We start from the raw sequence: 22,524 nt of genomic DNA, 5'->3' as shown, positions 1-22,524 counted from the left end.
TGTCGGCGAGTGCAGTAATAATAGGTTATGTTAGATATTTGATTACAGTTTATTTATATGAAAACTTCTTCATAATTATATTTAAACGAAAAGTTAATATGTTATTCATTGCTTATTACAACGACAATTTCGGCAATAAAGGTTAATTATCCTTGCATTTTAAAAATCTGATTACTAGTATAATGTCAAGTATTTATTCTTTTATTATTAAAATAAAATGATTCAATTTTATTCATAAAAGTATGAAATTATTTCATCAATGTTTTGTTATGACTTTGTCACGTCCGTAAGCCATCAGCTTTGTTTGGCTCTCATAATTCCGAAGGGCGAAATTCCACGAAGAAAAAGACGGAAAAGGGGCAAGACAAAAATTAAAAAAAAAAAGGTCAAACGAATGCTAGCATAATTTTCAAATTAAAAGCTGGCCAATCCCCTCCTAGCGCATGATGCATGCGACCCTCTCCCTGCATGGCTAATCCCAGCATGACTAGGCGTATAGGCTTCGGCCTGAGACGCACCTAGGTCCTTCCCTAACCCGGACTTTTCCAAAATACACTTAGTTTTAGTTAGGTTAGAAAAAGAAATCAAAGCTGATGGTGAAAATATAATTCGAACGTCCTTTAATAGCACAAACAATAGCCGTATGATTAGAAATGCAATTTTAAACCAAGAGATATATTGAATGACACACGCGGCGCATTTATTTGAAGCGTCAGGTATCTTCGCTGTTAAAATTTTTGGCTTTAAATCCCAGTTACGCGTTGAAATAGTCTGTGCAAAAATAATATTTTTTTCTGTTTTTCAGTAAACCTTTCCCTTTTCTACCCCTTTGGTCGGATATTGCCCATTAACGAAATCGACCGAGATTTTCCACTTGTATATTTTATGAATCAGTTTGAAAGTTATTTGTGAAAAATTACTACATTTATCGTGTCCATAAAAATGTGATTATGTAAATATAAAATTTGCGTTGACGATGGTTTTAGGGTACATGGACCATGAAACGAAAAAGCTATGTACACACCACCATGGTAACGACTACAAAAGGTAGTATTTCTTTGAAATCTATCTGAAACTAGCCGGGTAGTGATTGGAGGCCCGCCACCCATCAACTCGCGTCTGCTGGGGTCGCGCATTCGCGTATTCGGACCCGCGGGTCCTTCGACTGAGGTCGCCGGGGCTGAGTGGAGTGGCTGGCGCGGTCGGGCCGATGACCTCTGAACCGCGGGCGACGGCGAAGAGACGGCGCCCCTCTCCTCCCCCTGTGTCTGTGGGCAGACACGCCCCTTTTGTCCCCCCCACCCCCCACCCCAACCTTCCCGCGGTTGGCATGTCTGCTGAGTCTTCGGCAGTATAACATCCACCTCTCTCTCTCTCTCCTTCCTAGAGCACAGACACAGCATCCCTCGCCGTCTGCGACAGCCGTGGGCGAGGCACACCGCGCCACTCATGTTTTGATCATGACAGCTCCCTTATCCCTCATCCCTTTAATAGTCCTGCTTTATTTGTTTTACTCTGTTTCTTATTTTGAGATTTAAATAAACTAAAAGTTGTGTGTTCTTAACACTAAGCTATTTTGAAATTTATTGTGACAAAAAAAATTAAAAAATACGTACACAGTATTCAATAATAACGTAAAAGTGTAAAAAAATATAGAAATACGATAAATAAAATGCACCCTTGTATATATATATATATACACACACACATATATATATATGCTTAAAGCACACAGTCTAGTTCAGTAATCTGTGATTTAATAAAATTTTAAAAAAAATCTCCACTGCTGCTTTTAGAAACACAGTCCTTTAGTTTTTTAACCACACATGTAACCACTGTGCTACGAAGCCTTGATATAGATTGTAAGGAGAATATTAATTAGATCTGTTGTAATACCAGTTTCCTAATTGTTTAAAAACACGAAATTACTCTTTACTACGACTATTTTTGTTTACCAAAAAATTATGATATCGTTTCGTTTGACACACCAATACGTTTGGTATGTCCCCTAATTTTTTTTGAAAGTGACTATATATGGGTATATTTTCACTCACGTGGGTCCGCCATCTTCCTGTGAAAATTTCGTTGTGTGTGCGTGGTGCGCGCACATTGTAAAAATTTACTCTCTTTATTTTTCCATAACGCGCCTAAAGAGATATATATTCAGTGATTCAAACCGTTAATAAAACCGAACTCATGCAAATCTCGAGGCATGATTATCTTCTCTCTCTCTTTCTATATATATATATATATATATATATATATATATATATATATAATGTTTCGAAACTATTCTTAGGTTCTTGTGGCTATTGGCTAAAGTCGGGACAGTCTAGGCTCTCGGCTTGACGCTTTGACACCATGCTGCAGCTTCTAAAGACATAAGTCTCGAACAGTGGAGAGTCCAATAGAGCATTCCCGCGTACCTAAATACTTTTGGATAACCGCTGTTTTAGTTCTGTTAAAGAGGGTGTGGTGCAGGCTAAGAAGTGGAATGCTGTGCAGTTGCGGACGGGGATAGCTGTCGTGGGTCGATTCCCAAGCTTTCAGGCTTGAGGCGCATCAAATGTTGCTGCGCGCGGTGTGCGGGGCTCCAGGGAGTCTGGCCGCGTCGCCGTCAACAAGCCCGCGTCATGGTGGGGGAGGGGGGGAGTTGCCCTATTCCGCCCTCTACCGCCATGCCCCGCCTTAACTGCTCGGTAGAGACACTGGGGATAAATACGGAGTACAATCTTCAGGTCATGATATTTGTTGATGTGAAACTACTTTACAACCAGAAGGGTAAGTCTAGGTAGTGACATCATCTGTGCGTAACGAAAGTGAACGGCTCAGAGAACAACGAAATTTGTAACTATTGGGAATGGGGCACTCGATGGCCTGGTTTCAGTAAAGCTTATTTGCATATTTGCACACTTGCATACTTACGCAGATGCAAACATGCATACCTGTATACTTGCTCATATGTATTTTGTTGCTCGTTCTCATAAGTGCACATTTTCTTAAAACAAAAAAAAAGCCCCATTCTTTTATTTTTTAGGTTTCACTTCTAACATGTGTGTAGCGGTCACACTCATGTTTTTTATAGTCTATCATCAAAAAAATTGCTACAAAAAGAGTTCTTCGAACATCATATTCTGCATCCACATTCCTGCTCAAAGGTTCGCCAGTTGTACTAGCATCGCCTGCGAGATGCACCACCATCGACAGCCAGCATATTTAATATTGTAAAAATCCCTTAGTGTTAGTCCTTACGATGATTCCATAAAATTTTTAAACAAGTAAAGATATTTCGGTTATGTGCAGATTCGAACCCACGGCATTTAGTATATAAACATAGCGCCTTTAACCACTTGGTTACCCTGTCAACTTTAAAGGGATTAATTTTTTATGAGGATACTAGTTGTAATATTCTTTAGGTACCCGTTTGATTGTTAAAAGTCCATATTATATAGTCAGAATATATATTCTGATAAATAATTTTTGAAGTTCTTTTTCTTTTGTATTTATTTGAATAATTTTAATGAACTCGACCATCTTTAAAATGGTTTAGGTCTTTAGTGGTCTCTGTACTAAATTTTCCTATAAGCTTACATAGCACCACATTGCAGGTTTTTTTTTTATTTGTTTGGACCTAGGTATCATGTCACTTATTGGATACTGTTTTTATGCTTTTAATATAGTCTACTTTTATAAAGGAATTTATAGGCTATATATTGTTAAATAATACATTTAAATATATATATTTTTCATTAAAATTATTGTATTTTTGTATGTGTCTGAAAAGTATAGTACATAAATTATACAAGCATATCTAAAAAATGAATGTTATACACTAATAACTCACAAATCCTCAAATATATACAAAATATACAGCTGACATATTCACAAAACAAGTATCTTAAGTGTATTAAACCAAATATAAAAAAAACTATTTTACAATATGATAAAAAGTTAATCACAGAAAATATTAACTATCATATTTACAATAAAGGAATATTTTTCTACTCTGTGAATCCAAAAGGCAGGGTATGAGTACCATCCTCGCAAATAATAGGCTTGTCATTTTCACATCTTAAAGCAAGCTTGTTACTACACTCTATAAACAGTTAAAACTTGCGATATCATATCCAATATACACTAACACACATCTGGCAATGCTGTTATAGGACTGCTACATAGTCTTCGAATTTGATCTGATCCTTTACAACATACTTCTGGATTATTTGACCTTTTCAGTTATGTCATTGCCACACTTGTAGTTGGAAAGCTTCAAACGTAGTCCTATGAACTCACACACTCCCTTCGCATTAATTCTTCAATTTTCCCACAACTTTCATGATGTTGGTTGAATTGCATGGCTGATTGGTAGGCTAGCCAGATGTGACAACGTTTTCCAGTAAGGATGCATCGTTGCCATCGGTGCATATTTCGCAAATGAAGCTGTCTGTGTCGGTGTATGCAAGATCATGTCCATCATATTTGTGTCTCATGAATTCATAATAAAAATATACATAATAGTTGTTAACACATACAAGACTGTAAAACCAGCGTAAATTAACTTATCAAGTAATCAATGTTTCATTAGTCAAATTAAAAATAAGATAAATATTTTCAGTATAAACAGAGCAGTCCGGGAATGTAGGTTTGGCTATTAGCTATTTCTCACTCTTCGGTCAGAACACGAGAGTTCAATATGCAGATGTTTATGTTTATTTTCATCGATTCCCCAAAAGTCACATTATCGGCAAGTTGGAAAAGTTATTTTTCAAAAAAAGGTTTTGCGTAGCTGGGCGTATCTTGGTTTTTGGGTCGATAAATGTTTTGATCCCACACATCTGATTAAATTCCAAAACTCGGTGGATTTTGGTGACTTTAAACCCCGCTTGAGGTTTCGATAATGCACGTTGTAATTATTATTCTTGGCTTCCAGTGTCATCAGTAGCTTAATCTGTCGCGAGCCTGGCGGATACTGATTCTCAGGCAGGAATGGCAGATCTTTGTGCTTGTGATGGAGTTCTGCCAGGTATTCGATATCTACCTCCAGGATGTAGCCAGTTGGACCATCGTCAGGTACTCTCATGATGTTGATGTCAGTGTCGAACCACTTGAAGTTTAAATTGGTAGTGGCAAACCCCAGGCCCAACCATATAAATTGTTTGCATCTTCTTACTGCAAGTAGGTAGGTGGCTTGCTGGCATCATACATTTCTGGTATGTAGACATTGTTTGCCTTGCAGTATCGCTTAATGTACTGTGATATGCCACCGCGGATGCCAGCTTCCACAAACAAGTACATGTCGTAGTCCGTTCGCAGTTCTAGCTGGACATCACTATTTCATAGCTTAGCATCGAAGGCAAAATCTGGGTGTAATGACAAAGTGTACGTAATTAAGATTGTATGTAGCGACATACAAAGAACAAAAATGTTCAAGGACATCATTGAGAATCAGTAAATTTATTTTTAGGTAGAGATAATTGTAGTCTCTCAGAGTCTTACAGGAAAAGGTGTTCCACACTTTTTGAGCAGGAACTTCGGCTTCAGTGATGTTAGAGTCTGACATTATGTTGTAGCAGGGTGCCCACATGGAGGCAGAGGATTGCCACTTGGTGCAGAGAGGTTATATATTCGCACCCTTGCACCCATTCCGTGAACCTGTTGGATCATGTCTCGGATACTAGAGCCGGCAACAGCTCCGACACCTCAAGGGACAATCAGTCCATACACAATATTCACAGGGGTCTGTCCAGTGGAGTCATGGATGACATCCCTATATGTCATCAGGAATAACTATATGTTGATCAAAAACCTGTTGATGGTCGGCCACAACCTTGGCAAATAGTTCCTCGAGAGTTATTTTGAACCTCTCCACCATGTCATCGAACTGAGGATGCAGGGCTAGTTCTGCTTTTATTTATTCCCAGCAACCGACACACCTACTGAAACACTGTCGATTCGAAATTGCGGCATTGGTCTGAGTGGAACTCCACTGGTACCCCAAATCTGCAAATGAAGTTGTTGAATAGTGCATCCGCAATGGTAGTGGCTTTTTAGTAATCTATTGCTATCAGAATATACTGGTTACTATATTTAGTCTTGGGAAATGGTCCCGCGATGTCGATGGCTATCCTCTGAAAGGGAGCTCCCACATTGCATGCCCTCATTTTCATACAACTGCGGTGTTGTGGATCTTTTATAGCCGAGCATACTTAGCATTGTATACACCAAGCCTTCACATTCTGGTGACATTTCAACCAATAATAGTGTTGACGAATCTTAGCTAGAGTTTTTTTCACCCCTAGGTGACCACCAAAGGTACCATCAACACATCTACTATTAGACTCTTTGGAAGGAGTAGTTGCATGGTAACTAATTTTCCATTAGGACTCTCCCGTTCCCTCATTATCAACCCAGTCCCCATCGTTAAGGAATCACATTGTGCCCAGTAAGCTTATACAGTATTTCGGTCACTTGATATCTCATGCCATGATGGACACCTCTTACTGTTTTACAGCCAGATTATAATGTGCCCCAGGTCAGGATTTAGTTGCTGTGCTGCTTCCAAGCTGGCATTATCCCATTTATCTTCACCAATAGTTATGGTTGGTTGCTGAACATTTTTAATTCCCTTATTTTTCTCCGCCCTATTGCAATGGTTGAAGTTTATCTTGCAAGGTCTTCGGGAGAGGGCATCGGAGTTACTGTGAATTCGGCCTCTCCAGTGTTCTATCCGACAATCATATTGCTGTAGCTGTTTAATCCACTGAGCAAGTTGTCTCTATGGATTCATGGACTGTAACAGTTTCTTAAGTGCTGCGTGGTCAATGCATAAAAGGAATTTTCTCCCATATAAATATTTGTGGAAATGTTTCAAAGACTTGACTACAGCCAAGAGTTTTCTTGTGACACAATAGTTGCAATCAGGCTTCAGCAATCATTTTGATAGGTATTATGCCTAAAATATGATTATTCTCAGAAATACTAATGTCTACTGTAAGACTTAGTAAAGAGCCGAGTGTTTGAACCATGAGGCTTTAAGGGGTGTGAGTTAGTACCTTATGCTCTTTACTCTTATAATATGACTAAAAGTCTTTAAACCATTGAACTTTTCGAACTTCGCTACACACTATCCTATGCATGCCAACATTTGGCTGCATACATACAGACATACAGGAATCTACTACTCTTAGCTACGTATGACTACACTTGACTACACACAAACACACATCGATGCTTATACAGCCACTTCGATGCACAATTTTACTTACATTCACCAATATCGACACATTTGGTTAAATAAGTAAAATGAAGCAAAAAATAATAAAAGAAACACTATGACTGGATCCAATCCCCTTTAAAGCCTAGGTTTTAAAGTGCGGACTTTATTTTGCGTGACAATTTTCTACCTGATGCAGCATAAACTTAGTGAAATACTTCCGTTATTTAGACTAATTATGACAGATTGAATGTGACAATTTTTAAATCATGATTTTCCATTCATTTTAAAGCTTGGTTCAAAATTGAATAAACTTAATATGGCTTTTCTTAGCTAGGCGAATTCCAAAATGAGTTGAATCCATGACAGCATCATGATCGTGATCATTAAGTTAAAGGAGCGATCGCGGGACGCAAGGAGCAAACGTTCCTTCAAGTTCAGTCTGGCCGTGTTCGCGGTACTGCACAGAATTGTCGAGATTCAATCTCTCTCTTTCCCTCTCATTCTCCCACATCCTTGTCTACCCACTTCGAAGACTTCAGTTCTTTTTTTTTTTTTTTTCCACAGATCGAGATAGAACTTCTTTATTCTCCTCTCCTTTTTTTTTAATCTGCTCTCGGTCGGAGGAAGTCTCCAAGGACTCTCCAGGACAATGCTATTAGGCCCCCGCAGGAAGCCGTCTTGTGGCCTTGCTGTGCCGCTCGTCCCCCGAGATGACCCGCCCGCTCTCGTCGGGAGAGTCCCCTCTGATGGATTCCTGCGCTCGTCCCGCCATTCTCTCTGCTGCCCAACGACACGATTCTCTCCGCAGAAGGACGTAAATTGTTTTGTTTGTCTGTGCCAGGAGTCGGCCGACTTTCGAGTGAGATCGCACAAATTTTGTATTAATATTATAATTCTTATCCAAACCTTTTGTCTGAAACAATTTTTGATAAAACAAACCACTATTGAAAGTAGTTGAAAAACGTGGGGTTGGAATAAGAAAATAAATGAAACTTCCTAACTATGTACACTATCGAATCCATTATTATTTTGGTTTAACTTTCTAAACATTGACTGAAACTATTGTTAAGTATAATTTTTAATTAACCAACCATTACTGTATGGGTGGAAATAACAATGTTTGAAAATAAAAAAAGATAATTAATTTTTTAATAAATTTACTATAAAATAAGTTATAATTTATTGTATGAATCCTAAACTTCATCTAAAACTTTGGCTGATACAATTTTTGATAAAACTAATTATTACCGTATTAACAGGTATTGAAAATTAAAATAATTTAAAATTTCTTAATAATTCCTTCGAATTTATTCTAAACCATCTTAATATTATTTTACCTAAACCTAGTAAAATAAAAATGTTATGCTACCACGTTATTAGTGCAAGGGATGAAAAATATTGTTTAAAGGTTAAAACAATTATATAATTACATTATTTGGCATATAAAATGAAATTCGTTCTAAGTTATTCAATGGTGGATAAATTTACCTAGTTAAAAGAAATATTCTTAATATTTTCGCTGCATGGAAAATGAGTAAATATTTAATCGATAATTTTGTAATATTGGCGAACATAAATATGTTATGTACATTAAGTTCTTAAAATGTTCCAGAATATTATAGAAGTTTCCAAACTATTTCCAGAAGAAACAGGTACTTCGAAATCTTCCGTTGCCTGTAGGCTGTGCCGAAAGGGATTTTTTTTTTGTGCGGTAGTAGCGCAGTACCCGGTGTTGCCCGGGCTGAACGTAGCGTTATATATTGTCCGCGAGTTAAAGCAAAATGGATAGCGCTACATGACAGTGTGGTGGACATAGAGAAAATATTCATAATTACTGTTGGTATGTCGATGACCTATGTTTTTATGTTTACCCATGAGAATCGGTTGAACGATTTAGAAGTTGATTCACTCCAGCGCCATCTAGCGGCGAGATACAAAAAAATGGATAGCATAAAAACCTTCTCCATGAACAAAAGCTCTACGCTCGTGGCGTCTCTGGGCGCCACCATCCTGGGTGGTCGCGCCACATCGGCATAGCGTGTGGTACCTTAAGCAACTTAAATTAGGTGGCAGACATGTCGTTTGAATTCATCCACGTGGTCGAGTGCCGGGTTTCTCGCCACCCAGCAACGTGACCCCAGCTTCTATTCTCGGCGGGAGTAGCCCGAATAAACGTGATGGATATTTGCCGTGAGCCAGTGTGTTTTCTCGAGCTGCTCCCGGCCGTCCCCTTCCATTCATTTGACAATGTCCCGTCATTATCTAACCACCCCTCGTCGTCTATACTGACCCGGTGATGTTGACGATACGTTAAGCCGTCATTCAACTATCACAAGTATTGTGGCTATTGACTTGTAACTAAATACATTGATGTTAACCGTGTGGCACAGTCCGTAGTGATATCAGTTTCGACTGGCATCGGAAACAATGCGAGTCCATACCACCGCGATTTTCTTTGCAGTTGTAATCACGCCAATAGGAACTCGTGATCTTAATTTAATAAGTAAATTATTTACTTTTGATTATGCTTTAGATCTTGCTATTATGCATCCATCGACTAGACTTATTTGTTTTTTTGAGAGCCGCTTTTTTGTATGTCCCTGAGAGCCATTAAGTTATATATTCCATTATTAAAACTGCTACTGATTTCTGTGGTGGTCTCCGTTTCAGCTCTGATACACAATAATTTGATAAAATACTGTCGACTGGTGAATGATTGGCGATATTGGAGACGCAATGATGCGGAGTAGTTGCTGATGACCTGCAGGCGCGTGCAAGCCGAACAGTCGACGACTGTCGGTCCCAACATCGGACCACTCGTTTGCCATGAGAGCTGTCGAACACGTGTGCTTAGGTTACAAATTTTCATAGTTTCTTACTTTCGACTTTGTCAGCAGGTGGTCGCTGTTTCGTGAATGATGCAATAAAATAATAAGCGAATCAAAATACGAGTGCACGTTTAATAATTTCAGCGAAAGCGCAGTTAACGTGGCAGTGCCTTCTGTAGATAAACGCACTGGCAGCTGTTAGCTGGTGAGGCACGACGCCAGCCCGTGGCGGGACCCGCCAGGCCCTGGCACACTGCGCTGGAGGCACCGAGCGCGAGATAGCGCCCGGCCCCGCTCATTACCGCGCGCGGTGATGTACGCGGGCTGCCTCCTCTCTCCAAATGGCGGGTAATAACTGGTAATGTGCTCGCGGCGCGCCCTCCGCCATGTTTCTGCCATTGCTCCCCCTCCCACTGCCCTTGGCGACCAGCCAGCAGTTGCACTGGCGAGTATCCCCTGTGCTCTTTCGAGCTTCCAGTCTTCTCGCGCCCGCTTTCATTGCAAAACTTAGCGGGAGGAAAAAAGTACTAAATAAACCGATGAGAAACTTATGTACATTTCATTTTCACGTTTTATATGATTATACGTTTTTTTATGGATATGAGAGTTCGTCGCGCGGGTTTCAACCGATAAAAGTCATCTCCGGTAAGGGTGCTTGTATGTTTTTTACTGCCTATATGTGGACTGTATGCGTGTAATTAGAAAGACACTTTAAAATATACAGAAAGTTTGCCGTAAAACATAGTTCTGATATCAAACCCTTTTCACAGTCACGCTTTCGCAAGCACGAGCGGGTTGGGCCCCCTCGGTCAGAGGCTTCTTGATTCCAAGGGGGCCCGCGGTATACGCCTATGTGTGTGACTGGAAAAAATTGCCAGATGCAATGATTTCGAGGACAGACTCCACAATTCTTCGTATATTCTGTAAAATGTCACCTATTCATAGGCAGCTGTCTGTGATTCAAAACAGATTCGGTTGAAAGTTTCTTATTGGCCCAGAGTCCTCCAACAGCAATAAAAAGCAAAATTAAAAATTTTCAAAAAACCCACGAAGTATGTAAACGTTCTAATCGACAAAGTATTAAATTATATTTTAAAAAAACAATAAAAGGAAGTAAGTAACGAAAGATAAAAATATTTTTAAAAGGGTTCATTTGTCGTGAAGTCTGTCATATAAACAACTCATTATGACTTTTCTTAGTGCTTCCTACCTTCATGTATATTTGTTTCTTGTTGAGATAGACATAGCAATATTGTCACGTGCACCTAGCCGGTGCCACCGCCATTTCTGTCACGATCCACCTTCAGAGGGGGGGGGCGAGAATCGTAGCTCTTTACATAGAAACAACTCGCTTGGCATCAACTAGTCTTAACTTCATAAAATACTTTACTGTACCTAGGATCATAGGTTCGTCATCCCGTACAGGATGTCTGGTGAGAGCTGAACTAAGGAGATTTTGCAAAATAACATAATACTTAATTAAAATTATTTTATTCTTAAAGTCAAATACTCAACATCATTTTAAAGAACATTTAAATAGCGGGATTACAATTTAAAACAATAATCTCTTTACTTCCTTAACGATTGAACGACCTTACAAGAGAGAGAATGAGAGAACTTCACTAAACACTTCCCTAGTCCTTCCGAATACCTCAAATCATAATTAATACTTAAAATTAAAACAAAGATAAGTCCATACTCACATTTTCCGAAAAGCCTTTCTTGATCGATTACTTTAAAAAAATAACGTAGGGGCCTCTCCTGCCCTTGAAATCCCGAACGAACATTACATTTTAAAAACTATGACGCGTGACCCCTGACGAGGGCCATAGCCTCCGCCCGAAAGCTTGACGACTACATTACGAACGAACTAACAACTCGTGACCACAGGTGAGACGCATAGCCTCCGCCTGAGTGAGCCTGAATTCCTACATCACGAACGAACTAACAACTCGTGACCACAGGTGAGACGCATAGCCTCCGCCTGAGTGAGCCTGAATTCCTACATCACGAACGAACTAACAACTCGTGACCACAGGTGAGACGCATAGCCTCCGCCTGAGTGAGCCTGAATTCCTACATCACGAACGAACTAACAACTCGTGACCACAGGTGAGACGCATAGCCTCCGCCTGAGTGAGCCTGAATTCCTACATCACGAACGAACTAACTAAACAACTCGTGGCCACAGGTGAGACGCATAGCCTCCGCCTGAGTGAGCCCCGAGTCACCACTCACTTGCGCTTAAATTCGCGCGCCCTGCCGCGCCTACCATAACAAAAGCTCGTTATTGAAGTCAAATTTACTAAACAACTAACTAGAACATCTGGGAAGACTACCCCCCCTCTACCCCGATGTGCAGGCCACACCGCGCGGCTTGTTACGACAGCGCGCCCCAGTAACTGCGGCCCGTGGCTGCGCCAGCGCGCGGCCAAACAAACAAACAAAATTCTGCAAGCCCGCAGCGCGCCGCGCCGGCCCCGTGCCCCAATTACATGGTCACGCCACTTGCGCTGACGAGTGAACAGAGCAGCCAGCCCAGAGTCCCGTCAGTAAAGTCCCTAAATTTGATTTCAACAACCCTGCAAAATTTCAACCCGCGACATAACCCTCCCCTCACAGAGCTCGAGCCCCATCGAGCTACCTCAAAATTACAAATTGTCTTTTTCCATTAAACCATAACTATAAATTCCTCATTTCACAAAAATAATAATTTTCTTAGTTCCTTGCTGTCTGAACATACATCTAGATTCTGCATAAGATTTATTTTAAAACAACAAGTATTCATAAAATTAAATGTAAAACTTTTATCTGGTTTGTTCTCACAGGAACCTTCAGAGGCTCGAGTTCTCAATTCTAAAAAAAATTGTTCTGTTAGTGAAGCTCTCTTTACAAATTAAATTACTGTTCTTAGTTTCTCAGTATTCGTTAAACAATGTGCAAATTCTTGATAATTATTATTATTTTTTTTTTTCGGTTTCCGTTTATTACCATACTTCTTTCGTTCTTCAAAAAAAATTAAGTGTCCTTACAGTGTTTCAATTAATTAAACTCTTATCTCGTGAAGGTTGGTGCAACTCCTCGAAGTCAGTGTTGTCGAGAAGAGTAGCTCCCTGGGCTGGCCATCAGCAAACACCACTCAACTCCAACAGCTACTGGACTGGCTTCCAGGGCAGCTCACAACTTCTCCCCACATCTGCTTCGGAGTTGTGCCATCCTCATCACGAACAGATTACAATTCTGAAACATCATCAACAGGCATTACCATCACGCCTGACAAATACAAAACTAACTACTAAACTGCAATCGATGGGCAAGGATGCAAACACACAAAAAAATAAAATTAATTAATTCAACTGCTAACATAAAGTATCCCACCCTTAGCATAATCTAATCAGGCAAATAATTTGATAGGAAAAACTTAAGGAAGGGAAACATGACCTCCAATGATTTTCCCTAACTCTTGAGTCTTGATCTTCTCTATACAGCAAATAGTCCCCACGAAGTAACTGGGTTGAAGGTCAGTTCACATGACCCACCCATAACCTCTTCTACTCTTCTTTTCTTCTGGGGGCAACCACAATGCCCACCAATCTCTCTCCATGGTGCCGAACCAGCTATCCCATGAGAGTAAACAACGTAGTCAATAGAAGCGCAGAGGGGAAACACCAATCTCTGGCTTGTCGAGTCATAAAACTGCTTTATCTTCTTCTTCTTCTGAGTAAAAATATCTGACTAACCTTGCTTCTATTCTTCCAAACAGTAAAAGTTCATCAGGTATCTTCATGAAAGAAACATTCTAACTAATAATTCTTCATTTTTCTTCTTCTTTATTTCTGTTAGTTGTAATAGAAGGCCATGTTAGGGAGGTTATAGGGAAAAAGAGTGGCCAATTCCCACCCCATCACCCACCTAGATCATGACTAATTAACTTTTAAACTTTCTATTTGAAACAAATAAAAAAAAAAACATTTTTTTTTATTCAAACTTTTAAACTATAATTACTTTTACTTCATAACCTCAAAAGCTAATCAATAATTCTAAATGAAATTGTGATTTACTGCATCCTTGTTCCATCCGATCTGTTTGTTTATAACCTTTCTTGTAAAGTATAAAATTTTCAAACATTACTAATTCAAAAAAAAAGTAAATTCTGGTGTCCTTCGAGTTACAATTAAATTTGCTATTTCTTAGCTTGAAATAATTTAAGTTTTCAGAACTATTTCATTGTCTAATTCACAACACTTAAAAATCAACTCAAAACAACAAATCATCAAAATCAATAAGATCATCTGACCTACCTATCAGTACTGTGAACTTGAACTGTTCGTACACATTTATAATAAGCTATTGTATTGAAATTCCAACCTAAATAAGGTTTTAAAAAAAACTACTAATCCCTCTGTAAATTAAGAAAATTAACTTTAAAAATTAAACTTAAGGTATTAGTTCTTTTTGACAGCTACCACAACTCACTAGTTCCATTACATTACTATAACCTAAAAAGTTCTGTAAATAATGTTTATAACAAAAAAAAACTCCAGTTACTGTCTTCCATAAAAAAAATAAAACTTTACATGACCTTATTAATCTCCACTTGTAAGTCCATGGCTGCCAGCTTTCTCTTCTCTTGAATCTTCAGTCTTGGCTCTTGTTTCAGTGATCTTGTATCTTGTCTCTCGAACTCTTGTCATCTTGTAAACTGGACTGCTGCTCAGCTCATCTTAAGGAATCTGTAACAGTTTCAAAAATACATGTTAATTTAAATTACATAATTCCTGTTCTTTGGTCCTAAAAAAAAAATTGTATTATTAGTACACATTACCCTGAAACAACATTATTATTCATTGTTTATTACTTAAAAAAAATGCTTTACCATAAAATCCTTTTTTGTTCTTTTCATTAGGCCTATTTATTTTCCTTCTTCTTAATTAAATTCTGCTTCAAATGTTAATCCTAACTTAAGACCTACCATCTATTTATTATTCATTACCTACATTATTTATGTTACCCTAAAATTCCCATAAGTTTCTAATACTTCCTATCAAAGACATTCTCTCTAAAAAAAAATTTACTTGTGACTCTTAACTTAACAAACTTAAAAAAAACTTTTACACTAGACTTAACTTATTATTCATTCTTAGTTACTAAATTTCTATATGTAAACTTTAGTACTTACAAACAAAAACTGCCTATTTCTCTCTACCTCTTAATCTCTTTCAATTATTACAATAATAATGTTACCTTGCATCTTTAAACTTTCTTTTTTTTCAATTAAATTAGACATCTCATAACAATAAAAATTCTGCCTATACTCTTCTTATGGGTGTACAAACCAACAACAAAATTTCAAATTCTCAAGTTTCCTTATATTTAAATTATGCAATGCACATAACCTCTGTGGTGCCTGTACCCTTTTAGGCCTACCACCTTCTCCTCTCACAGCATAACTCTTATTCCTCGGGGTCTGTATTCACTGTTCCAAATCAAATATCTCAAATAAAATTAAAAACAAATTTATTATTTTAAGAAAACAAAAATTTACATTGAATTTACTATGGAGCCTGGAAATCTTAATGTCTCACAGCAGCTAACATGACTAAATCCCATGGAACCCCAGGTTTACATAACCTGTGCCCAAAAATTTAAGCATACCAGGCTTTCCCTGCACTGGTTTTACAGCATCACACACTATTTAGGGCCCCTGATCTGCCATCAGTCCCAAGGAGTTTTCCCACAACCCCTCTCTACACAAGCGCCTACCGCATTCCTCTCAATTGGCTATCGGTTTTACGGCATTCTTTTGGGATCCGACCATCAAGTTAGGGCTAATCGAACACTAAACCTCCATACTTTCAAACTAATGTAAATCAATTAAATTTTCTCTGTAAATTCTAAAAATCAAAAAAAATTATTCCAACATACCAAGGAAACTTCCAAAAAAAAATTCATAATCTTATCTTCAAACCATTAAAATAAAAATAAATAGATTACTCTGTTTTCTCCTTAATAACTGTAAACTGTCAACAAATATCATGTCGTAAATTTTAACTATGCTTACTGACTCTTAATCATAAAATCTCATTTGTCCTAATTAATAAACAACCGATTTCCTTAAAATCTCACTGTATCTCTCACACTCAAACTTCACTGGCTGAATATCTCAATAAATTCAAAAACAATTATCTAAACTCTTGAAGAAACTCCTCCCCAATTATTCAACTTATTTCACATTATTTTATTTCATTACTTAAAACACCTTACTCAAAAAAATTAATTAATTCCCTTCCATTATTATTTGACCAGAAAAAACTTTCTCATTAATTAATTTATTAAAATTCAATTTCACATTAGGCAAGTACACTAACTCTCTACAGCAATGTTTCTCATTTCCCTCCTTCCTAACTGAATCCAATCTTACTTAACCTCCAGGGAATTTACCTCACAAAATAACCAAAAATTTCACTGTAGTGCCTATCTGCTATAGGCCCACTACACAGGGGGCTCTAACCCCACCAACAAACTTCATTGAAATGGTACCCTATCCCATACAGGATAGCCACTTCGGTACTACCATGGGGAACTCCTGCCCCAAACTACTCACAACTCTCAGGATTCTCCTGACCCTTAATTCCGTAGTCAGCCCATCTCCTATGGTCTGCGCTACAATTCCCTTTCTTCCCAGGGACACAACGCCTCACCTTAGGGTCCCTCGCCCTAATGAAAACATTAATTTTGTCTCTCTGTTCTTTTGGAGTAAATTCCCTCTACACACAAAATCTAGCCTTCCCAGTTTTCTCAATGCTTATCGATTTTATAGTGTACCTCCTTAATAATGTTTACAAATCCCAAAAAAATATTTTTAAAACCGAGGTAGAATTTAACTAACAAAAACATAAACAACTTACAACGAAACACTTCTAGCCTATACATCATACACTTCTTAAATTAAATTACTTACATACTGAAAGTTCCTCTTCTCCTAAAACACACTTAAATTTAAATTTATTTAACCAATAGTCTATTTTCTTATCGCTAAGTTACCGTACAGCTGATCAAAACAAGGTCACGGCCGTCCACGTCTCTGTACGTGCTCGTGACGTCACCGAATTCCATCAGGTGCGCCAACCCTCGCTTGCGGTTCCTCCGTTCTCCGCTAGGTCTCAGCACCTCCCCGTCACGTGTTCACTCTGCCACGTCCACTGACGTGTCGTTCTGAAACAACTCTCAACACTTTTCTAATTAAAACAAAACATCACTATAAATTCTATAACTCTCTTTTACATAAACTCTCGTTTTCTCTTTAATTCCTTTCTAACGTTTATCCTTCCCTCGACTGATTTAATTCGTACGTCTCGTCTCCTACGCGCACGAAAACAAAACAAACTTCTCTTGAAAATAATTCCTATTTACGACAAAAAACTTTATTTTAAATTATAATTCTCTTAACCTACAATCTTAAAATGAACTTCAATTAAATTAAACCACTTGCATTATCTCTAATAAGCATTTAACTTATAACGTATTCTCCTCACGTAATAATCCCCGATATAAATCTACAATAAATTCAACGACTTAAAACAACTTATCACTATAAACTTTATCCTTACAAGTATCCTCAAATAAACATCTGTTACGTCAAAAAAAAATCTCAAAGACTTCCTCCACTATAGACTAAAATTCCGTAATCCTCTCCTCAAGTAAACTCTTAATAACCTGCTATCAGAAGCTGAAACTAACTTAATAATAAACATAAAAATCTACCTCTCTCTCTCTCCAGAAATAGAACCTACCCGGCGCCTCCACCATTTCTGTCACGTGCACCTAGCCGGTGCCACCGCCATTTCTGTCACGATCCACCTTCAGAGGGGGGGGCGAGAATCGTAGCTCTTTACATAGAAACAACTCGCTTGGCATCAACTAGTCTTAACTTCATAAAATACTTTACTGTACCTAGGATCATAGGTTCGTCATCCCGTACAGGATGTCTGGTGAGAGCTGAACTAAGGAGATTTTGCAAAATAACATAATACTTAATTAAAATTATTTTATTCTTAAAGTCAAATACTCAACATCATTTTAAAGAACATTTAAATAGCGGGATTACAATTTAAAACAATAATCTCTTTACTTCCTTAACGATTGAACGACCTTACAAGAGAGAGAATGAGAGAACTTCACTAAACACTTCCCTAGTCCTTCCGAATACCTCAAATCATAATTAATACTTAAAATTAAAACAAAGATAAGTCCATACTCACATTTTCCGAAAAGCCTTTCTTGATCGATTACTTTAAAAAAATAACGTAGGGGCCTCTCCTGCCCTTGAAATCCCGAACGAACATTACATTTTAAAAACTATGACGCGTGACCCCTGACGAGGGCCATAGCCTCCGCCCGAAAGCTTGACGACTACATTACGAACGAACTAACAACTCGTGACCACAGGTGAGACGCATAGCCTCCGACTGAGTGAGCCTGAATTCCTACATCACGAACGAACTAACAACTCGTGACCACAGGTGAGACGCATAGCCTCCGCCTGAGTGAGCCCCGAGTCACCACTCACTTGCGCTTAAATTCGCGCGCCCTGCCGCGCCTACCATAACAAAAGCTCGTTATTGAAGTCAAATTTACTAAACAACTAACTAGAACATCTGGGAAGACTACCCCCCCTCTACCCCAATGTGCAGGCCACACCGCGCGGCTTGTTACGACAGCGCGCCCCAGTAACTGCGGCCCGTGGCTGCGCCAGCGCGCGGCCAAACAAACAAACAAAATTCTGCAAGCCCGCAGCGCGCCGCGCCGGCCCCGTGCCCCAATTACATGGTCACGCCACTTGCGCTGACGAGTGAACAGAGCAGCCAGCCCAGAGTCCCGTCAGTAAAGTCCCTAAATTTGATTTCAACAACCCTGCAAAATTTCAACCCGCGACAATATTATCAAATACAGGTACTATCATATTCACTTACCTATTAATATAATGACAAATCCAAGAAAATCCGTCGGGGCTGCCATTGCCATCTCTGTTCCCAATATCGATTAAAAATATAGCAGCATAGAAACACTATTTTATGTCTCGTAGAGATGCAACAATTTATATCAATTAAAGTCTACATTGATTTACGTACCCAACGCAATTTCAATTAGTCACCAACTCATAAAACTGCAAAATTTTAGTTGATTTTGGGGCAGGGAATGGCGCGTTAGCGAAAAACAGACGAACCAAACAAAGAAACTAAACAGATAATCTGTACAACACTGCGGCGCAGTAATTCCTACCACGGAAGTATCTTTTCTATGTATGACTTTTACGTTTGACATCAACTGATTTTGGCTTTTCTCTGTGTGTTTGTACATTCATTTTTTGTCCTTGTTTGATGTTTCTCTGTACAGTAAACATGATTCATATGTGACTGATTTTCAGTTGCTAGATTATTTCCAAAACTTCTGGAACGCCTCTATGGGCCCACCAGTACAGTCATGCTTCATATAATCTTTTAAATTTACAACCTTAATTTTTATTTGGATATTTTTAAGCTTTTAATTCGCTATTAGAGTAACAGCGCCACTGCACCAGGGGCGCCGGCGGTTTAATTTAGTCATAACGTTGTCAAAGAAAAGCATTGGAAAAAAGTTAATTTTTTCAGATGGTAGTCAGTGGTTGTAATGCAATGGAAATAATTTATTGAGCATATATTTGTTACTAGCAGCTTTTGAATTTTTGTGAAGTAGCAGTGTAATTTTTTGCAATGAAGTTTAATAATATTTGGTATTCTATAAATAGTACATTAGTTTTAAAATAATTAAATAAAACACACGTTGTCATCTGAAACAAATCTGACAAAATGTTTTCTAAATGATGAATCTGTAAAGAAAAATACGGATTCAATAATTGTCGAATCTTCAAGTAGCAAAATAAAAGTATACCAAATGGTGAAACACCTTCTTTCAAGACAGCTGAAAAAGAAATCTTCGCATGTCAATTAACTTCCTTCGGTAGCATTCACCACAACGCCTGGCGCTGCAGAGTCACTGCGACCACATTCTCGCTTGGGACGCCCTGGAACAGTCAACCTTCCAGGTGCTGCAGTGTCGCCGCGACCTCACTCTCGCTTGCGGCCTCTGGAACACTGCTACACTCCAGGCACCGCATATATCATACCAGTCGCTCCGAGCAGTGCCTTGAGGGCGATGCCATGACTGTTGCTCGTAGACTACATCAGCGAGAGGTCGTAAACGCCGCCCCTGGCGCCTGGTAATGCAAACGGGACGTGTCGGGAGGAGGGTTTTGGCGACGTGAGGGCTGGTCCATTGAGGAGGGGAGATTGGACATTACTTGTTATGTGATGGGGCAACTCCAGGGGCAATAAGGGAGTCGTGGCGCGGAGTGTGTGTTTGGTCTTGCCCTCCTCCGCTCTCTGCTACTTCTCATCCCCATGAGGTCACTGCGGGCGCTATGGAGAGCTCAGCCTGTGTGCTCACAATCTCCAGTCTTGCTGCTGTTTTACATCCACAATACAAAATACACCTATCTCAGCAAATCAAGGTAAATACGTTTTTAAAATAAATAATATCCCCGAACTTAATCAAGCGGAAGTAAAGATTAATAATTTGCGTTCCAAAACTATAAACAAGTTTGCACCATTTTGTGAAATTAAACCCCTAAAGGGGTACGTTTAAGTTTATAAAGAATAATTCATACCTAAAATTTGCTAGAGCGATAGGTAAGACATTGAGCATGTACAACGCGCATAAAGAGTTACATACCAATGTTTTAATTAAACCACAAAGAGAGTAGAATGGGATTATTTTGGTTTTATTAAAAAAAATCATTTCTCCAAAGTTAATAAAGCAGGAAGTAAGAAAGTTTGTAATAATATTGAATATAGGCCCCTAATAATTTCCACAGCGTAATTTGTACATTTTTCGAAAATATGTCGCAAATAGGCCGAAAAGTAAGTACCTAGGTTTTGTTTAACTGCACCAAAATATAACTCTGAAGCAAATCAAGAAAGAGGTAATAAATTGAGCACGAATAACTACATAATGATTAATGTAGCGTAATTTTTTACCAGGTTTGGATACTAAACCACATATAAGGTAGGTAAGTTTGGTTAACTATAAGGAATCATCCTCCGAATATTGTCAATGTATTCACTATAAATAATAAACCTACAGAATCTACTACAAATTTTTATCCCTTTCCTTTCTTCCGCCCCAAGGGAGGAAAAGTGGAAAATATGTTTTCATTTTAAAAATTCATATTTTTAAAGCTTACCAATATAAATTTAAGATTTTGTTTATGTAGGCTATAATTAACATGTTGAGATACCACATATAAGTCACCGTTATTAGACATTTCAATACTAAGAGTTGTAATAGCGGTGCGTTTGATTTTCGAAAGATTGATATATTTGTTATGATAACACTATAGGTGTTTAAAAAAGGCATGAAGTTGGTTTTATTGTGTTAACAGTTATTGCCGTATTCACAAAATCAGTAGTTCACATTGGCCCTTTTTTTACATTGAAAGACAAGTAAGTATTTACTATTTTTGTATTACATCCTTGAGGGTAAAGAGGGGAAGGGTGCAAATTTGTGAGATTTTCTTTATTATGGCAAATCATAGCAACTAATCAACTTATATATAATATGATAAATTTCATTCATGTATTCTACATTTTATATAAATATCTTTATATATATATATATTTCTTGTGTGCGTGTGTATGTCACTGAACTCCTCCTAGACGGCTGGACCGATTTTGATGAAATTTTTTGTGTGAGTTCACGGGGATTCGAGGATGGTTTAGATTCACAATTTGGTCCACTGGAAAATGTTTATTTAATTATTTTTTTATTTATAAATTGTTGTTGATCTTTGGATATATATATATATATATATATATATATATATATATATATATATATATATATATATGTGTGTGTGTGTGTGTGTGTGTGTGTGTGTGTGTGTGTGTGTGTGTGTGTGGTTTATTTATTTAAGTGTTGTTAGTCTTTGGATGGATCCTATGAATTGTTGTTATTACATTAAAATAAATATAGAATTGCTTATTGAGAAATTTTATTATTATTTATTGAAATAACATTTTAAAGTGTAATTAAAATATACATTGTGCAAATTTGTGAGGTGCATTATTGAAGTGAATAGTTTACATGATTTTTTCGTAATTTTAATGACGCATACACGTGCATTCAATACCAATCAATTTAACCTACAAATTTAAATTGCCAGTTCTCATTTTATTCTACGTTTTAAAGTATAATAAAAAATTTACATTGTGCAAAATATGTAAGGTGCAGTATTTAAGTGTGTATTTTACACGATTTTTAATTACTTTTAATTATGTATAGACGTGCATTTAATAACAATCAACTTAACCCACAATGTTAAATTGTCAGTTTTCATTTTATTCTATGCAACTTATGATGTATTGAACGCCTCTTTGAAAATAA

General features: G+C 38.0%; 2 long non-coding RNA genes across 2 annotated transcripts in view; one reads left to right on the top strand and one right to left on the bottom strand.

Moving 5' to 3' along the window:
• Positions 1-22,524, top strand: part of LOC134531477 (uncharacterized) — a 483,907-nt gene that overhangs the window by 443,364 nt on the left and 18,019 nt on the right. The gene's annotated exons all lie outside the window — the stretch shown is intronic.
• LOC134531011 (uncharacterized) lies at positions 13,008-17,213 on the bottom strand. The gene is made up of 2 exons (XR_010074917.1): positions 17,006-17,213; positions 13,008-14,777 (listed from the first exon to the last, which is right to left on the bottom strand). It is a non-coding gene; the product is annotated as an uncharacterized LOC134531011 (long non-coding RNA).

Source organism: Bacillus rossius, chromosome 3 (genome assembly GCF_032445375.1).
Source record: "Bacillus rossius redtenbacheri isolate Brsri chromosome 3, Brsri_v3, whole genome shotgun sequence".
In the NCBI taxonomy this organism is placed as follows: domain Eukaryota; kingdom Metazoa; phylum Arthropoda; class Insecta; order Phasmatodea; family Bacillidae; genus Bacillus; species Bacillus rossius.
Note: the sequence above shows the minus strand (reverse complement) of the source record. Positions and strands in the feature narration are given on the sequence as shown.